General features: G+C 48.8%; 1 protein-coding gene and 1 pseudogene across 3 annotated transcripts in view; one reads left to right on the plus strand and one right to left on the minus strand.

Annotated features, from left to right (window-relative positions):
* NTN1 (netrin 1) overlaps positions 1 to 16,889 on the plus strand; it is a 181,352-nt gene that overhangs the window by 69,902 nt on the left and 94,561 nt on the right. The gene's annotated exons all lie outside the window — the stretch shown is intronic.
* On the minus strand, positions 5,629 to 5,901 carry LOC308252946 (multiple coagulation factor deficiency protein 2-like; annotated as a pseudogene). The gene has a single exon. The product of its transcript is annotated as a multiple coagulation factor deficiency protein 2-like (transcript).

Genomic DNA, 16,889 nt, shown 5'->3' on the forward strand with positions numbered 1-16,889 from the left:
AACCCCACTTCCCTGAGTGCACACATTTCATGCACCAGGCCTCTAGTTATAAATAATTATTGACAGCACAATGCCAGCTCTGATGAGGGGCCAGTGTGAAGCTCTAGCAGGCAGTGCCGCTGCTGAGCGCAGGGAGGGAGCTTGGGTGAGAGGGGCTCTGAAAACGTCCCGACGGATGGAGAAGGCCCCATGCGACCTTGGAGGTAACAATAGGGTCAGAATCATCGGGCAAGCAGGCTGGCATGTTGAAACTGGCACATTTGAGGGTGCTCATGCCAGCCAGAATGAACTTCTGTCTTGCTGGCCCAGCACCCTGGTCTGGCTGGTTTCTGAGCTCAGGGCAGCATTCCCGTCAGGTCCTGGAGACAGGAGGCGTCAGGAGGCATTTGGCCTGGGACAGGCAGGAATTCCCATGTGGGACTGTTCTGTGGAGCGAGAGGTTGGAACCACAGTCCTGATGGGCCAGCCAGGGCCCACTGCCCACAGGACATTTCAGTCAGAGTCACATTCCTCGGCGCTACAGGGCCAGGCCCGGATCGCAGTCTGTGCCTCCAAGTGGGGCAAGGGTGGGGGACCTGTCGCCAGGGCTACTGTGGCAGTAGAGGCCCTGCTGACCATGTGGGTCCCGGGGAAGCACCCTGGACCCAAGGCCCATTGGGGGCAGAGCTCATGCTTCCCATCTAGGTTGGAACCCTGGGCAGCTGTGCGGCCAGGTGTTTTGTTCTGAGTGTCCACTTGGTAGTGGGAGGCGCCATGTGATTCATTGACCAGCAGGGACAGGGATCCTGGAAAAGGTTCCTCCTGACACCTGGACTTCTGGGCCAGCCTCTGGCTGGTCAGCTCAGGCCACTCTGTCTGCCGGGGCCTAGGAAGTCGGCTCTTCCTCTCCCCAGCCCCACCCAGACTTGTCTTGTAGGCAGCCAGCCACCTCTCTGGGCCTTCACTGGAGGATCTGGAGCCCGGAAAGGCTTAAGAACATTTTTGGGCCGAGGAAAGAATGTTCTCAGTCGGCAGGTGGATGTAGGTGGCATTCACCCAGAATAATTTTTCCTACTTTGATGGTTTTGTTATAAATCTATGGAGACGTGGGAGTTCCTTAATATTATTCCTGCCTTCTGCATGGAGAGAGGGGTGGGGGCAAGGGCTCCAGGCTAAGGAGAAACAGAGTTTGTCCCTAAGAAGTTTTTTGTGTTTTTTTTTGGTTCTCTCTCCCCTTTCCTCCCTCCCTCCCTCCCTGCCTCTCTCCTTCTGTACCTTTCTTTTTCTATCCCCCCAACTCCTTCCTCCATGCTATTGATGGAGAACAGCCAACCTATCTCTGGGTCTTTAGGAACTGTGGGAATCCCGTACCCCAACCCATGGGTGGGAGAGATAAGGAGGCCACACAGAGAAAAAGGGGAGAGGGTTGAAGAGAAGGAAAAAGAATGAATGATGAGTAGACATGTCCTAGTGTTCTGATCAAAGCATGCTAGTCTGAGTGTGAGGGGGCGGGGAACCAAGAGACTTTCTAGATCAGTGGTTCCCAAAGTGTGGCCTGAGGATGCCTCAACACCCCTGGGAACTTGTTAGCAAGGCAAATTATTGGGCCCCACCTCAGACCCACTGAATCAGAACCTGCATTTTAACAAGACTCTCCAGATTCACATGAGAAGCGCTGAATGGGCCACAGAGAGGTGAAGCGGCTTGTCTGTGATCCCACAGGTGCTTAATTGCAGAGGTGGGACTTTCTACCTGCTGTGTAGGTGAGATGGGGCAGAGTTAGGACCTGACTCTTGGTACTGAGGATTTGTCTTTCCATTTGCATTTTGTATCCTGGAGACTGAAGTTTTGCGTGAGCTATTACGGAAGGACTAGAGGCCCGATGCACGTAATTTGTGCATGGGTAGGATCCCTAGGCCTGGCCTGTGATCAGGGCCAATAAGGTTCCCAGCCTCCCCACCTCTCCGCCTCTTCCTTCCCTTATTGCCCGCACACTGCCACTGCTGCCGCTAGTCACCTGCCATGTTCGGCACCACCCCCTATTGGTTAGTGCACGTCATAGTGAGCAATTGAACTCCCGTTCTCCTGGTCAAACTCCTGAGGGGACACTTTGCTTATTAGCCTTTTATATATATATAGATGGTAGAATTGTGAAGATGGAGACCTGCCTCAGAGTTAAATCAGAGCTGAATTCCCGAAATGCTGTGGGCTTGGTTCTGATCACCAATTTGCCATCTAGTTGCTGACATTTCAAATCATATTTTGTTCTGTCATCATCATCACAGCACTGACCATTTTTCAGGCATTTACTGGGATCTGTGCAGGCTATCTCACTTGTCACACCAACCACACACTCAAATAAAACAGAAACCAAGGCTCAGGAAGAGAGGTGGCTCAGGAAGAGAGGTGGCTCAGGAGGAGAGGTGATGTGCTCTCAGTCACTCATGTAGATGAAGGAAGAGAAGGAATTTGGACCAAGGCCCATGCGACTCCACCATCACACTTATTTACACTAGGGAAATTAGGTGAAACTGTGGTACATTTTGTATTTCTGACATTGTCCAAATTTTATGGTTCTGGTGCAGAAGTTATCCTGATAAGTGCCAAATCTGTTTGGTTATTATTATCATATGTTAAAGTTCATGAAGACATTTTATAGTATAAATGCTAATGTCTGAATCAGTTTAAGTTTCCATATGCATTTTAATTGTATTTTAATTATAAAGGCTGAAATGGAAATTCTGTATATTTTAGCCAGTTGAGAGAAAAGAATCCTAAATGCTCAAGTAAGTGTGATTTATGCTGTTGCCAAAAAAACCAAAATGAAGGACATATGGACACTATCTCCTTAGTTATGATTGTTTGCAGACTACACATTTGAAGAGAAAGAGAAAGTCTGGAGTGGGGAGGAGTCCTGAGTAAACATGTGGACACTGGATTAGATCTGTGGCTCATTCAGCTGGGAATGGGACGTAGATGGCCAGGGGATGGCTGACTTGTCCCTACTTCCCCACAGGTTAGGGTCACTTGGTGATTGGTTTATTGTTCTTTTAACTGATGGTGGGGCGGGGGGGTGCTTGGCAAACTATGGTCTATGGGTAAAATCCAGCCAGCCAGCTATGTTTGTAAATAAAGTTTTATTGGAACACAGCCACACTTACTTGTTTGCATACTGTCCATGGCTGTTTTCATACTACAAGGGCAGAGTTGAGTTACTGAGACAGAAATGGTATGGCCTGCAAAGCCAATAATGTTCACTATCTGGTCCTTTACATTAAAAACCTTGCCAAACCCTGGCCTAACATTATCTTTCGGATGTTTTCTTTCTGCTGTGTGTCATAAATGCTTGAAACTCATTTATTCATTGGTTAATTTATTTGTCAAAAATGGTTTAATCATAGTGGCAAGAAATCTTAGCACAGGGACTGTGGGCTAACGAGAAAAAAACATGTAGTCAAAGACCATGGGCTTGATAATAAGAAACATTCGGTGAACTTGCCATGGTCAGGGTTCTTACCTACAAGTAACAGAATCCACTAACTTAAGCAGAAAAGGATTCATTTAATAATTTAGATAACTCTCAGAATTGTTGGGAGGGCTGAAGAAAAAGCTTCAAATCACCAAAGCACCCCAAGAACAAGCCCACCAAGGGAACTGCTGCCTGCCACAATCAGGAAGTTTCAGAACCCAGTAGTGGAGCCATCTCTAGAACCACACCTTCCACATAGCTCATCCCATGGAACCACGCCCCACCTTGCCTTTGCCCTGGCTGTCTCCTGCTGATTCACATGAAACCCTAATTGGCAAAGCCCAAATCACACACAGAACCAGCTGCAAGGGAGTCTGAGAAGGGTTTCCAGCTCTCCAGCCCTTGGATGTTGATCCAGCAATTCGCAGCCACACAGCTACTACCTCTGTAGTTTTGCCTTGAAAGATAGAGTGTTCAACTCCTTTACTTCTATATTAAAATTTGAGAACATAAGGCATTATTAAGTAAACATAGCAAATGAGACTGGCCGAGAATACCCAAATGAGCAGGAGTAGGTACTATGGAAGTTATTCTCAGACCCAACTCCCAACCCCACCTATTTATCTTTATTTTTTTTTGTTCCATCAGTTCTATTTGTCATATATCCAGAATTCATTATATAAATTTTTCAAAATAGATTTTACAAGGGTAGTTTACCATTTAGCTCTAATTTCACAAATGTTTGACATACGAAGCCATTTTTACTAATACATGTTTTCTTATAAGGATACTTTAATAAAGAAAATAAGTCTCTATACTTCTTACAGAAAGATTGATGCAGTTTCCTCCCATTCAATTATCATTTTAGATTTTATATCACAGCATGTCCATCACACTCAGTAAACCAAATTACAATTTGCTGCTGCTTCTCCTTTTCAATCACTATTGAGAGTCACACTGCTAAGAGTTTTTAGGCTTTTTTCTAATCTTCCCTGATCTGAAAGAATTCACGTATTTAGGCTAGAAGAGGTCATTTAAACAACACTCCTTCCAAATATAACTTGTATCAGGTTGTATTTGGCTAATCACTGTGCTTGCTGAGTGACCTTTTCACTTCTCACTGAGGCTACAGCAGCTAGTAGTTTTATCCCCGCTGTATCAGCAAAAGGGATGAATCCTTGTATTCCTAAGTTTTTAAACTGCAAAGTGAAACCCTAGAAACAGGAGTTATATAGAAATATTAAGAGAGCTAAAACATTGCTATTGTTTAGAGAACACTTTTAAATTCGTTCTCACCCAGATGGCGTGACTCAGTGGTTGAGCGTCAACCTATGAGCCAGGAGGTCACAGTTCAATTCCCGGTCAGGTTGCGGGCTCAATCCCCAATGTGGGGCGTGCAGGGGCAGCCAATGGATGATTCTCCCTTATCATTGATGTTTCTATCTCTTTCTCCCTATCCCTTCTTCTCTGAAATCAATAAAAAAATATATATATTAAAAAAAATTCAAGGTCTCTCTCAGGTTAAAGAAGACATAAAAGAAATAAAATTGAAGGATATGGCAGTAGTTTCATAACATACTGAAAAACTGAAAAAGGTTAATCACTCAGGTCAGTGTTGTGTCATATCCAAAATGCCAGAAGATACGGACTCTGTGGCTGGCTGAGCTCCATGTTTGACATCTGTGTATACTCACGTACCCAAGGCAAGTGATCACGTAGGCCAGGGCAATGTTACAGATTACTGACCATGTTACCTGAAGAGACAGGACCCACAAGAGGCAACGTTTGGCGTTCATTCCATCCCTTCCCTGTTACTGAAAGGGTGTCTGTCCACTTGGCAAAGCTCGTCTTGCTTTTCAGGTATCATGAGTTAAACCGAGAGAACAGCAGTGTTCTCCAGGCCTGTTCCCGAGCACTTGGCTCCAGTTAGCAACAGTCTTGAAAAGATTCTTTAACCGAACCCTTGTCCAACAGGAGATTTAACTGTACTTGGGGACTACAGCATGTCCCATTCACTTCTCTTTTATTTCTCCTTCTTATCTCAGTGTAACAATTATTAAGTTTTTGACCAAAGTACTTCAGCAGTAGTTGGAAATGAATTATTCTGTATTACCAGAGGTGTTCAATCACCTTATAATGGGGCACTTTTGCATAACAACTAAGAGATGGTCACAAAGTGTCTACTGTAGTGATTTTGCAAATTCAGGGTTGTGGTTGCATCCATCATTGTTCTTGTATCCTTTCTTAAAACACCATCTATTAAGTTAACCAGTTCCTCTTCACTCATCAGTAGTGCCTGCTCATTCCCCTCCTCCTTATGGACATGAGCGATGGCTGTGGATAGTTCTAGGCCGTCAAGCAAATCACTGCCATCATAATCATGCATTTTGAAATAATGGAGCTGCAGTTCTGGTGGGGACATCTGGTTTGTTGATGACACCTGGATGTTCCATGACGTGCTCTTGGTGGTGCACTGTGTTCTTATCCAAGCCCATGCTGCTGGGATGGGAGGAGCCAGCCCTGGGGCTCCTGGGCCCTGGCACCTGGGGCACACAGGGCCCAGAGCAAGCCACACAGAAGGGGGTTCTGAGCAGATGCGAAGATCTCAGTCACTGGTACTCTCGCTGCTCACTCCCCCGCCCTCCCACATTTATCTTTCAAAGCCCCAGAGCCACCACTTTCAGGTAGAAGGAGGTGGAAGTCTCTGTCCTCTGGCATTCTCAGAACACTTTATCTCACATACATTCTTCCATGTCTTTCTTTTAACTTTTTTTTTTTTAAATAAGAGAACGTCATTGGTACAGTACCTTTGAAGTACCTCTCATTTTCCTTTTCATTCCATGAAACTCCCCTCTTCCCAGAGACAAATAGTAGAGTCGATTTATCTTTCCATATTTTTCAACTTTTACTACGTATGTGTGTCTGTGCATAACACAGAGGGTTGTTTATGAGTTAATGAGTTTATCTAAAGGCTGTCACGCTAGATGTGTTTTTGCAATTTGCTGTGTTTTTGAGATGGATCCATGTTGCTTCATCAGGCTCTACTTCATTCATTTTTCAGGGTCATATGATAGGACATTGTATAAACAAGCTGCAAATCATTTGTCCATTTCCTATTGATGGCTATGCAGCCTGCCCCCAGTGTTTTCTTACTGTAAACATTGCTGCCATCAGCAGCTCTGCCTGTGCTTCCTGGGGTTGTGTGAGATTTCTCCAGGATGGGCACCGAGATGCAGAATTGCTTGGCTATTTCCAGCAATATTTGTCAGATTGCTAAGGTGAATCTCCAGTTCCTAACAGCTCTACATGGAAGTTTTCATTTCCCCATTTTAGCTAACACTGGACATTATCAGAGTTGTAGATTTTTGCCAGTCCAGTGGGTGTATTGTTTACATTTACATTGCTGTTTTAATTTGCATATGTCTGATTATTAGTGAGGTTGGCTATTCAGGTTTCCTTTCTGTAACGTGAACACTCATTGCACGCACTCGTGTGTGTGTGTGTGTGTGTGTGTGTGCGTGCACGCGTGCACGCTCTCTCTTTTGGGTTGTCTTTTCTTGTTTACTTGTTGGTGTTCTTTATGTATTCTGGATACAATTCTTTGTTATATGTGGTGCCATTATCTTCTCCTAGTCCGTCATTGTCATTTTTCCTTGTCCTTTGTGTCCTCTGACCCCGTTTTGCTTCATGCCAATGTTTGAATGAGGGCAGAATGATGCTTTCCCACCATCTGAGCGGCTGGGCTCAGAATGTCAGCTTCTATATCAGTGAGAAAACCCGAAATCCCTTTAGCTGCTGCCCCTGGAGGTGGGCAGAGCAGACGCCTTCCCCTCTCCCCACCTCCATCATCTTTCTGAATCTAGGTGTGTTGGTTTCCCAGGGCTGCTGTGAGAGATTAACTCAGCCTGGTGGCTTAGAACAACAGACATTTATTTTTCCACAGTCAGGAGGCCAGAAACCCAAAATCAAAGTGCTGGCAGTGTCGTTTCTTCTGGAGGCTCTGAGGGAGGATTTGGTCCATGCCTCTCTCCTAGTGTCTGTGGCTGCTGGCAACGCTCAGAGACACAGAGCTCCAGACTCTGCTTCCTTTTTTCACACGGCCTTCCCTTCTGTGTGACTCTGTGTCTCCTCCTTACCCTAAATCCAGGATAATCTCACATCAAGATCCTTCATTTAATTACATCTACGTAGGGTCACATTCACAGGCACTGGGAATTAGGACATGGACATATATTTTTGGACTATTCAACCCACTACGTTAGGCAAACTCCATGAATCCCAGGGAACAACTAGCTAACAGCAGGATGTCTGTGCTCATGTGTGAGTGTGTGTGGGGTGCAGTGCTGGGAGGGTGTAGAGGAGAAAGAGTACTTTCTGAGAGAGGCGTGTATTCTGGGAGGTACCATTCCCCCAGACAGGAAGAGTTGTACTTGTTGGGCATGTAGGTTATCGGATTCACAGTCCCAGAAGACAGGTGGTGGGAATAAAGGAATACCCTTGGGTGAGCAGGTATAAGCCATGCAGCACCTTGGAAGTGGCTGTTAACCCTGTCCCTTGTGGTGGAGTTGAGCAGGTGACTGTACCCCTGCAGAAGTGGGCAAGACGGAGCCAAGGGCGGGCTGCTCTGTCCCTTCCCAGATGTTAAACTTTACAGATTCTGCCCTTTTGAAGATAAGTAAAGGGAAAACAAATAGGACCCACTGAGAAAATAGAACAGAACCAAGGAGAAGGAATGGCACCGCTGACCTTCATTATTTGTGGAGTTCATATTTGCCACGTTACTCACGTAACTATTTATGACCCCCAAAACAAGATGCGTGGTCCTTTCCCAGTGACCGTGGGCTGAGCAGGGCAGCTAGGAACCTGGGTCAGCCATGTGCACGTCCCCAGCTGAGGGGGAGCCGGGCCAGGCTCTGCCCTCTTGTTTCAGCTCGGTGTGTTTTCTGAACTTTCATGCTTTTTCTTGATGATGTCACTGTTTAAAATGGCCCCACATGTGTGGCTCTGTCTAATGTCCCAAGGCACAAGAGGCTGTGATGTGCCTCACGGAGAAAAAAACATGCGTGTTAGATAGGCTTCCCTCAGGCATGAGTTAGGCTGCTGTTGGCCGTGACTTCCATGTGAAGCAGCAGTGTGTGTAAAATAAGGTGTCTTTAAATAGGAACACACATAAAACGAGGTTCAGTATTGATCGATGTGTGAAGATGTGACCAGAGGCTTGCAGGAACCTAACTCTGTATTTCTCTTAGGAGCAATGGTTCAGAATTTGCTAATAGAGTGTCCCCAGCAGCCTTATCTATATACTATATATATAAAAGCCTAAGCCAGTGGTGGGCAAACTGCGGTTCGCGAGCCACATGCGGCTCTTTGGCCCCTTGAGTGTGGCTCTTCCACAAAATACCACGGCCTGGGCGAGTCTATTTTGAAGAAGTTACATTAGAAGAAGTTTAAGTTTAAAAAATTTGTCTCTCAAAAGAAATTTCAATCATTGTACTGTTGATATTTAGCTCTGTTGACTAATGAGTTTGCCAACCACTGGCCTAAGTGACCGAAGGACCAAACAACCAGTTGACCAGTCACTATGACACACACTGACCACCAGGGGGCAGATGCTAAACTCAGGAGCTGCCCCCTGGTGGTCAGTGTGCTCCCACAGCCAACCTCCCATGACCCCTCCCCCACACCGGCCAACCTCTTGCGTCCCCAATTGGCCCTGATCGGCCCCAATTGCTGGCCAGGCTGAGGGACCCCACCTGTATACCAGGCCTCTAGTAGACTATAACTGCCATGAATAATGAGAAACAACAGAATCTGAAAGAGCCCACCTCTGGAGATGATTACACCATAAGATCCAGGAGCAAGTGCCTAGAAATTGGCACCCTCAAATGGCAAGAAGATGCATTCTTTGTGCAAGCAAAGCCAACATGCTCCTCAGGAGAGGACAGTCTGAGATTAGAAGGCCTCGGGATAAGATGGAAGTGGAGATGGAAAATAGGGAAGGATTACAAGGAAACGAAAAAGTTAATTGCAGGATCAAAATCCATACGGCACACAGTGAGGAGCAGAAAATGTGTCCAACACTAGATCCTTTAATTAGCTATAAAGTGAAATATGTATGATTCGGTTATTAAGATACTGTGCCTTATTTACTGACTTAAAAGGAGTAAGGAAAAAAAGCAGGATTTAAAATAGCATGAGCAGCCCTAGCTGGTTTGGCTCAGTGGATAGAGCATCGCCTGTGGACTGAAGGCACATGCTCCGGTTGTGGGCTCGATCCCCAGTGTGGGGCGTGCAGGAGGCAGCCAATCAATAATTCTCTGTCATCATTGATGTCTCTCTCTCTCCCTCTCCCTTCCTCTCTGAAATCAATAAAAATATTTAATAAAATAAAACAGCATGAGCATATGATGTTTTTAATTCCTTTTCTCTTTTAAGTACATGCTTACTTAGAAAAAGGTCTGGATGACTCTATTAAGGTATTTAAGGTGGGATAAATGTTACTTTTTAGTATTCAACATGCTTATGCTACTGTAGTGTTTGGTTTTGTGCAAAAAAAATTGTATTAACTTGAGTTAAAAATATTAAAGTAGGGATACAGAAAACAAGGCATTGTCAGTGTGGACTGTTGGGTACACTCCCTCCTCTGTTCTCCCATAGCTCCTGGTCCTCTCTGGCTGGCAGCACTTACTCACCTGTGTCTATGACCATCTCCCTCCTCAGGCTGTGAAGGCAGCCTTTATATTTCTAAAATCTGCTGTGTGTGTGAGATGCTCAGGGCATTCTTCCTGTGGGGAGAAGTGGTGGAGGTGCGGCCCCCAGCCTGGGCTTGCGGCTCTGCCCCCGTCCTTCTGTTCCTGGGTCTGCCTCAACTCCTCTCCATCCTCCAACCCAGCTTCTTAAGGGTGGGAACTGTGACACAGGCGAGGGGCTAGTGGAAGTGGGAGAATGACGCACTAAGGCACTTGAGCTCATTCATTCAGGTGGATCAGAAGGTGTGTTGACACGGATTCAGAAAGTTCAAGGCTTTTGAGAAAACTTCTGCGTTTTGAATGGGAGTGTAGGAGGTGGAGGTGGTTCTGTGGGGTTCTGCAAAGATCCATTCTGTCGGTGTTGGCTTAGCACATCTCCCTGGGGTCGGGCTGGGGTACACAGGCATCTCTCTGAGCAGTTAGACGGGCTCCTTCCCAGCGCTTAAGTCAGGGAGAGAAAGCCACATCTCTGCTGAGACTGTCCTTGTCCATGAAGTTCCTGGAGCTGGATAGATCCCACTGAGATCCAGAGGGTTTGCTAAATGCTGTCAATGCTCCCACTCCTGTGCTGGAGTCCATTTAAACCCAGCTTCACAGACACGATAGGAGGCCTTAGAAGGCAAGGAGGCAGGCGGAGCGAGCTCTTTGCACTAACTCATCTTTCCCAGGGCCAGTGACACCTGGCTCTGATATTCTCTGAGTTCACAGCCCCCAGAAGGCCCCCGGAGGCTCTGGGCAGCCTTGGATGGGTTGCTGCCTCTCGCCCTGGTGTGAGGCAAGGAGAGCCTGGGGGCGAATAGGAGTGAGGTCCTCGCTGTCTCCTAGGCCTCAGAGGAAGGGACCCAGTCTCCCTCTCTGTGAGCGTCTGGAGCATTTTCCTCTCAGAAACCAGGCAAACATGAGCGATAGGGTGGAGGCCCCGGAGGCAGTCCGGGTGGCCCTCCCTTCAACCTCCGCATTCGTTTCTCCAGGGGCAGAGTGTAGAAGCTGTTAGAGGCCCGGAAAGCCGCCCGTGGGTCTCAGCGTCTTGGTTCACGGTGCTGGCTCTGGCTCTGTTGTTCTTGGAGAAGATGCTGTGAGCTTCTCAGATCCTGGTCCACACAGGCAAGTGGCTCAGCAGAACCCAGACAACGAGCAGGTGCTCCCGGGCCAGGGCAGGCAGTGTGGTGTCTCAGGCAGAGACTTCATGGGGTGGGGAAGCAGCCTCCAGTTTTGACCACCTTCTCTCCCCCACGCTGCTCCCCGCCACTAGCTGGGTGGCCTTTGCCAGCCCTCTCTTCACGGGCCTCAGCTGCCCATCTTTTGCTCAGAAGGTCAAGCAGAGGTCCCTGGAGTGTCTGCCAGCCTTTGAGTCTGTGAACTACTGGGAGCGGCTGCGGCGGTGGGGGCTTCCTCCTGAGCCCCTCCCCGCGGCCCCCTTTCTCTTCCACGTCTCACGGACTCACCCCTATTTTGTTTCCGAAGCTGAGATCCCAGGCCTTTCTGTGAGCTGAGGAAGATGGTGTTTGCTTCAGTTTGAAAACAGGGCCAGAGAACACTGCCATCCATCACGTCCTCATTGTCACGTTAGAAGGTCCCAGAAGGTCAGCTTCCAATTGCCTCCCGGGACAGAGTCCTGTTTGTGTGGCCAGGGGACAGCCTTTCACAGAGACAGTGGAGAAATGCCCCCGTCCTCCCCAGAGGAGGCGATAGAAATGGATTATTCTGAAGGTCAACAGAAGCAGACGTTCGGAAGATATGATGCTACATTAAAGTACAAGGACGGGATAGAAATATTTTTGAGTGCTGAGCGCATCCCATTTATTTTATTTATCGCTGATTGAGTATATTTTGTCTGCTTTCTGGAAGGATTTGTGGCCGGGATGCAAGGGGTGGCTTTTGATATGAAAATGTGTATTGTGGCTCTGTGAATGGGGTGTGGGAAGGGGCAGAGATGGCCCCCACTTGCTGGAGGAGGGGCCTCGGTGCGGGTCCAGCCCAGCTGGAGCGACCCGGGGAAGCTGTGAGGTGTGAAAGGGTGCTTTTAGGAAAGTCTGGATCAGACATGATGTTATAGGAAAAAATGCAGCGTCTGAGGAAACTGCGCATGAATAGAGAGAAAGCCGAGAAATGGGCAGGGAGGCAGAGGACATAAAACAGATTGTCATCGGGAGCTGGGAGTGAGGCGGCTGCTCCTGGGGGAAAGGCAGAGGCTCCTGCTCCTGAGGGGAGGCAGAGCAGGGGCTGAAGCCCTTGCGGAGTGGCTGGGGAGGCCAAGAGTCAGGCCCGTGCATTTCTGAAGCGTGAGGACAGACAGAGCCTCAGACAGAGCCATTGCCCCTTGGTCTGTGCCAGGGAGATGCATTGCCTGTGCTGGGCTGTGCCTGCTCACCTTGACCCCCAGACCTTCGGGGTGGGTGGCAGCATCCACAGCAGGGAAGGGAGCCACCTGTCCAGACACTTCGGAAAGGCCTGGGAGGCAGCGGACTGCCCCTTTGCATCTCTGTGCTGCAGGGGAGGGCAGGTGCCACCTCTCAGGCTGCAGGCAGTTTCCAGCGGCAGGCGCTTGGGAGTGTGGCCCACACTGCCCGCTACTCATCCAGGCTCTGCCCCTGGCCAAGTGCCCGGGGCACTAAATTCTTTGTGCCTCAGTTTCCTCACCTGTAAAAAGGGGGTTAAGCTCTATCTGGTTTGGGTCAGTGGATAGAGCGTCGGCCTGCGGACTAAAGGGTCCAAGGTTCAATTCCGGTCAAGGGCACGTGCCCAGGTGGTGGGCTCCATCCCCAGTAGGGGGCGTGCAGGAGGCAGCTGATCAATGATTCTCATCATTGATGTTTCTCTCTCTCTCTCCCTCCCTATCCCTTCCTCTCTGAAATCAATAAAAATACATTAAAAAATAACTTAAAAAATAAAAGGGGATTAATGTCAGTGCCTACCTCAAAGGGATATGAGGACTAAGTTAATTCTTTTTTTAATGTCAATATATTATTTATTGCCAAAACAGAATTTATTGTCTTTTAACTTTCCCAGCTAACATCAATATAGTTTAATGTACCTTCTGAGTTTATCTCATTTTCAAATCAGTGTTACTGGGTTTGACATTTCCTCATGAAATAGTGATGCTTACGTAATTAAAATTACTTTGATTACTAAAATGTTCTTTGCTAGACATCTCTGTGAGTTGATTTAAAAACATAAATAGCCCTGGCCGGTGTGGTTTAGTTCGTTGAATGTTGTCCCATGCACCAAAAGGTCGTTGGTTCGATCCCTGGTCAGGAGGCAATGGAGCGATATTTCTCTCTCCCTCTCTCTCTCTCTCCCCCGCCTTCTCACTCTAAAATAAATTAAAAAACATTAACAAATAAAATCAAGAGACTTTCTAATTTGTCCTGGGATTGTAGTAAGCAAAATTCGTGAAAACAGCTCCCTGGCCAGGGTGGCTTCCAGTAGGCTGGTGGAGGCCAGAGCTGGCTTCCCGAGCCTTGTTTCTCATGGGGGCTCCACAGGCCTGGGGTTCAGTGGAGAGTGAACACCCTAGTGGCATTGGTGGTGGTGGGGGGGTGTTAACAGCCTTTACAGGGCCTCTGGCAAAGGGGTTCATTCACAGCAAGCATTAGTTTTGATGGTCCTGACCTGGAATAACTGTCATGCGGTAGCAGGAGCTCCGTAAGTACCAGAGTCCTCCTGGTCTCCCACGAGTCTGTAGCTCCACCTCCTCCCATCCTCACGCCAGGCCAGACCTGGGCGGCGGGGGCGGGTGGCAGGGCGGGTGGCAGGGCGGGGGGCCCTCTATGTTTCACTTCTTGAGGAGCTGCCAGTCAGGTTCCCAAAGTGGCGGCACCATTTGACATTTTCCCACCAGGAGCACCCGAGGGCTCCACTTTCCCCCATCCTCACCAGCATTGGTTAGTCTTTGCCTCTAGACACTCTGCTAGGCCCGGCTTTGGTTTGCATTTCCCTGGCGGCTAGTGGTGGTAAGCCCCTGCTCATGGGCTTATTGGCCACTTGTATATCTTCTTTGGAGACATGTCTGTTCAGATCTTCGTCTATTTAAATTGGTAAGCTAGTTCTCAGTCGTGCTTGGAAGAAGGCCTTGCATGTGGGAAGCTACTGTTTGGGAGAGTCCCCAGGACTTGCCAGCTCGACTTCTCACCTACCTGAGCTAAGGATATGGGGGTTACTGCATGAATGACCAAGCATGCAGAGCTGGTGGCTTATGTTCCCCTCAAATATTTTCCCACTCGGGAGAGGCTGGAACCACAGGCCAAATACCCACCAGACATTTTGTGTTTCTTTCCCCAAGTCCCTGTGGTGGGCAGGGGCCTGCCCATACCTGGCCGCCTTTGCTGCTCAGGATCTGGATTCTGTTCACCCACAAGCCCCTGAGGGGCTGCAGGGGGTGGGGGTGGCGGGGTGGGTTGGCACACGCAGTGTCTTGGGGGCTGCATCAGGACGTCCCAGGTCCTGCCCTTCAACACCCCTCCAGCATCTTCCTCCAGTGCTGCTGTTCCCTGCGCCTGCATCATCCCCGAGTTTTTTGGTACCAGCTGCTGGCTGCTCAGGTGGCTCTTTGGCTCAGCATAAGCTTTCCTTTTCATTTTCTTTTTGCTTAAAACACTCATGTTTTCCCAGAGTCGATTAGTCCTTGGTGATGGCTGATCAAAGGTTTGGGTTGACTTCAGCATTTCAAGCGTAGCAGGTCCTCAAAGAACGAAAGTTGTTTTGTTCAACATCGTTATGACGTTGAGAAAAAAAAAAAGATGCCCGGGCCACCGTGTGGAGTTTGCATGTTTTTCCCGTGTCTGCGTGGAAAATTAGGATGCAAGGGTCCAGATCAGGCGTCCTCAAACTGCGGCCCGCAGGCCACATGCGGCCCACCGAGGACATTTATCGGGCCCGCCGGGTGCCGCTGCCTGTCCTGCTTAGCAGCCAACTCGTCCCGGGCCCGCAGTGCGCATAGGAATTTGTTCATAGTTTTTTTTTAAAACTATAGTCCGGCCCTCCAACGGTCTGAGGGACAGTGAACTGGCCCCCTGTTTAAAAAGTTTGAGGACCCCTGGTCCAGATGTACACATAGGGCAGATAGCTGATGTCATAATTAAAATTCCCCGGAGGGACGAGCTGGTCATACAGTCCTGGTGTTAATGACCCCACTGGTCATACAGTCAGCGGCTTATTAATGACCCCACTGGTGATAAAACTCCTGTCTCCTCCCAACTGAGGGCTTTCTCCTTCTCTTCCTAGAGGCCATTTATGTTCAGGTTCTGTTCCTTGTGGCCATCCTTTGCTTCTTTCCCCCTGAACTTCCCTGGCTGCTCCCTGCTTTGCCTCGCCTTGCCTCGCTGTGCAGGGGGTAGTTAATTTCTCCTTCCACAGTACAATATCTGGCAGTGGTGCCTCATCCTATTTTTTATTTCCTCCCCCATCTTCTCCGTTAATCCGTGCCTGCTGGAAGCGTGCTTCCTCTGCGATTTCCCCGCTCGGTTCAGGCGCTGCGTTTCTCTTGGGGACCTCTCGGCATTTCTGTGCATACCTATGCTTATTGTTATTCTGGCTCTGGGATCATCGTGCTTGCTTGCCTGTGCGCTGTGGGAACATGGTCTGCAGCACCCCCCATCTGGTCAGCCACACCGGGGCCCAGCCCAGGGTGGCAACTCTGGTCAGTAACATGCGTTTCCCTGGGCACAGAGCAGCTGCCCTTCCACTTCCACAAAACAGCCACCCCTCCACCTCCCCAGGCTTTTCCTCTCCCTGCGATCGCACCTCCTTCTTTAAACCAGTCCTCTTGTTGCCATTTCCAGGCCTCTTAATGTCTCATCACCTCCCCTGACACCCTCCAATTTGTCAGGGACCCTCTTCTTCTTCTTCTTCTTTAATATATTGTTATTGATTTCAGAGAGGAAGGGAGAGGGAGCGAGAGATAGAAACATCAATGATGAGAGAGAATCATTGATCGGCTGCCTCCTGCAGGCCCCCTACTGGGGATCGAGCCTGCAACCCGGGCATGTGCCCTTGACCAGAATCGAACCCGGGACACTTCAGTCCGCAGGCCAACACTCTGTCCACTGAGCCAAACCAGCCAGGGCCAGGGACCCTCTTCTTGATGTGGGAAAGGTAGACTGTGACCCCGTCAGTGCTAAGGGGGAGTATGACCTTTCTCAATTGTAGGCATTTGGGGGTCTACAGAGTTAGTTTCAGAATTACACTTTTTTTTTAGCATTATAACTAGCAAGTGGTGACTTGGATGGGAGGTACTGGGGGTCGGGCAATGGCTTTAATTTCTCCATGGTACTCCTCATCAGATGATGGGTTTGCTGTGCCCTAGAGCATGTGAGTGGGTCTCGGGAGTGTAACATACTGAGGAGTGAGCATGTTGTCAAGGCATAACCCCAGTCTCTAATCCTGTGCTTTTGTTTCTGGTTAAACATTTTTATTGTTTTATTTCTCATGTTACAAAGGCAGTGCCTGTTAGTGGTAGAAAAATCTATATATATAAAAAGCCAGCGACCATAACGCTGGGGCTGCCAGGCCCACCGCCCACAGCCCCTCCTCATGGCCGGCCCCACCCTCAATCGGCCCCCCCACACCTCAATTGGGGGCGGGGCCTGCCGGCCAATCACCCGTGGCCCCTCCCCCCAGCTGGCCTGGCCCTGATTGGGCCGATCAGGGTGGGCCAGCTGGCCAACCTCCTGCCGTCTCCTTCCCCCCGTCCC

This window comes from Plecotus auritus (assembly GCF_963455305.1).
Source record: "Plecotus auritus genome assembly, chromosome: 7".
NCBI lineage: Eukaryota > Metazoa > Chordata > Mammalia > Chiroptera > Vespertilionidae > Plecotus > Plecotus auritus.